Source organism: Salvelinus sp. IW2-2015, unplaced genomic scaffold (assembly GCF_002910315.2).
Source record: "Salvelinus sp. IW2-2015 unplaced genomic scaffold, ASM291031v2 Un_scaffold1921, whole genome shotgun sequence".
In the NCBI taxonomy this organism is placed as follows: Eukaryota; Metazoa; Chordata; class Actinopteri; order Salmoniformes; family Salmonidae; genus Salvelinus; species Salvelinus sp. IW2-2015.
In genome coordinates this window covers 96858-99995 of record NW_019943279.1, presented here as the reverse complement: position 1 = coordinate 99995, position 3138 = coordinate 96858, and the positions used below count along the sequence as shown (strand labels likewise).

Sequence of the window (3138 nt, the reverse complement as noted above, 5' to 3'; positions counted from 1 at the left end):
CTCTGTCTGTCTCTGATACTGTCAGTCCTGTTTACACTCTATCTCTCTCTGTCTGTCTCTGATACTGTCAGTCCTGTTTACACTCTATCTCTCTCTGTCTGTCTCTGACTCTCTCAATTCAGTTGACTTTATTGACATTGACAATGGAAGTGTTTTACTTTCAAAGTAAACATATAAGAACGATGGTCAAAGACAGGAATATACCAGACTGTTTGTAATGAAGCAATAACAGTGATAACGGTACTCCTATTAACAGCAATTACAACACAGAATATGCTAATATGAATAATCACACTTTCACCAACTATATATCTTAAAGTTTATTATCATTTAGGCTTTATAATTCTTTAATGTTTTAATTTTGAGGAGCATTTTCTGTCAAATAGATCTCTTCCTGAGGGCATAATGACCACAGGCTGCACTCTCTGGGCAGCCAGGTTTGCCTGTAAAGACCAGTCTCTATAGCCAGACTGTGCTCAGGGAGTCTGTACATAGAAAACCACTATCAGTCATAGTGGTCAGATAGTCTAGCTCCTTGTACACTCTGTTTAGAGCCAAATAACATGTATTTTTTATTTGTCATGGTTCCATTCTAATAGGTGATATATTTTCGATTTTTTGCTTTGTGATAATTTGTTTGGGCCAGATTTTTTTTCTGAGTTGTCCTGAGGCTTTGGTCCTGTCTACACTTGACACTCACATGTGGTTTCTGCTATCAGAATCCGGAGATTGCATTGAAAAGAAGGGTGTAGACACACAAACCAGCCCATCACATTGTCAGAGACTCCAGTCCCTCAAGTCATAGACTGTTTTCTCTGCTACCGCACGGCAAACGGTACCGTAGCACCAAGTCTTGGACCAAAAGGCTCCTTAACAGCTTCTACCCCCAAGTTATAAGACTACTGAACAATTAATCGAATGGCCCCCGGACTATTTACATTGACCCCCCATTTGTTTTGTACACTGCTGCTACTCGCTGTTTATTATCTATGCATAGTCACATCACCCCTACCTACATGTACAAATTACCTCTACTAACCTGTACCCCCGCACACTGACTCGGTACCGGAGCCCCTTGTATATAACCTCGTTATTCTTATTGTGTTACTTTTTATTATTACTTTTTATTTCATTTTATTTGGTATTTTCTTAACTCTTCTTGAACTGCATTGTTGGTTAAGGGCTTGTAAGTCAGCATTTCACGCTAAGGTCTACACTTGTATTCGGCGAGTGTGACAAATAAAGTTAGATTTTAATTAGACAAGTGGTTTTGTGGTGTGATTGTGTTCAGATGCGTTGTGTTTTCCTCCGTCTGGGCGCTTTCTGGCTACCGGAAGCACAGCGGGCGACGTCCTAGTCTGGGCGCTTTCTGGCTACCGGAAGCACAGCGGGCGACGTCCTAGTCTGGGCGCTTTCTGGCTACCGGAAGCACAGCGGGCGACGTCCTAGTCTGGGCGCTTTCTGGCTACCGGAAGCACAGCGGGCGACGTCCTAGTCTGGGCGCTTTCTGGCTACCGGAAGCACAGCGGGCGACGTCCTAGTCTGGGCGCTTTCTGGCTACCGGAAGCACAGCGGGCGACGTCATCAGCACTCCTCCCACGAGTCTCCAGAAGATGTGTGTTTTGGGACTGAGAGACGCCTTTTTCATTACAACGGTGGAGGAAATACATTCCTAGCATGGGAGGAACGTGTTTGCTGGCCTCATTCTAGCCAGCAAGTTAATATTTCGAAGAATATTTTTGGGGCGGTTTGGGAGGGGTAGAGTTATGCTATCCCTTTAGCGTCGTTTGCTGGCTAGTTAGTTACAGTAGTTAGCTACTGCCATCAGTTGTTGTGTTATCATATTTAGCCTAATCGACCGTTTTAGAATGCATACTGGCATTTGAATATGGTGCTGGAAAAGGGATTCTGGACACGGTAGACACGGTAGCCCACTCAGGGCCTCCTGTATGTTGCAGCGGTCTTAGGCACTGCATTTTAGTGCTTGAGGCGTCACTACAGAAACCCTGGTTCGAATCCAGGCTGTATCACAACCGGCCGTGATTGGGAGTCCCATAGGGCGGCGCACAATTAGCACAGCGTCATCCAGGTTTGGCCGGGGTAGGCCGTCATTGTAAATAAGAATTTGTTCTTAACTGACTTACCTAGATAAATAAAATCTATTTTTTACATGTATGTGTAGATACATGACGTGTCCAGAGCCCTATGTCCAGAGCACTATGTCCGGAGCACTATGTCCGGAGCCCTATGTCCGGAGCCCTATGTCCGGAGCCCTATGTCCGGAGCCCTATGTCCGGAGCCCTATGTCCAGACTACTAAAGCTCCATGAACTGTCAAATCTAGACACAGCCTTGGTTGGGCGGTAGAAGTTAGTGAATTGAGCCTCGGGACCAGCTGGCTGAGGGGACTCGTCTCTATGTTCACCTCTTGGCATCTCTCTCTCTCTCTCTCTCCTCCTGAGCAGATCAGCGCGCTACAAACACTGTCAATCTGCCATCCACTTGATTAGTAATCTAACTGAAATGTGCTGCGGAGAGTTCAGACTGCAGAGTAAACCCTCTGCCTCTCTCACGTTCTCTCTCTGTTATGTAATCATTGCTGTATGTTGATACTGTACTAATCTGCCCCCCCCCCCACCCTGCAGGTTAAGCCTTAGAGGACTGTAGAGTTTCCAGGGGAAAAGATGAGTGATGGAATGGTATTGTGTGAGACGAGAGCCCTGGCCGCCTCTTCCTCTCCAGTCCACAGGCTGGCTACGTCTGCAATCCTCTTCCTCCTCCTCTCCCTGCTCCACCACGGGCACGCATCAGGTAAGAGACAGCGCCATCCAAAGAAATACCCACACTGACGCAGCACAGACACGCTGACGCAGCACAGACACACTGACGCAGAACTGTTGCGGCACAGACGCAGCACAGGCGCGGCACAGACACACTGACGCAGCACTGACGCAGCACTGACGCAGCACAGACACACAGACGCAGCACAGACACACAGACGCAGCACAGACACACTGACGCAGCACTGGCGCAGCACTGACGCAGCACAGACAGTGACGCAGCACAGACACACAGACGCAGCACAGACACACTGACGCAGCACTGGCGCAGCACAGACACACTGGCGCAGCACTGACGC

General features: G+C 47.9%; 1 long non-coding RNA gene across 1 annotated transcript in view; it reads left to right on the top strand.

Moving 5' to 3' along the window:
* LOC139024823 (uncharacterized) overlaps window positions 1–3138 on the top strand; it is a 55939-nt gene that overhangs the window by 26852 nt on the left and 25949 nt on the right. Inside the window, exon 2 of the long non-coding RNA XR_011476186.1 lies at window positions 2645–2810. This is a non-coding gene — a long non-coding RNA (uncharacterized lncRNA). The remainder of the gene's footprint in view (window positions 1–2644; window positions 2811–3138) is intronic.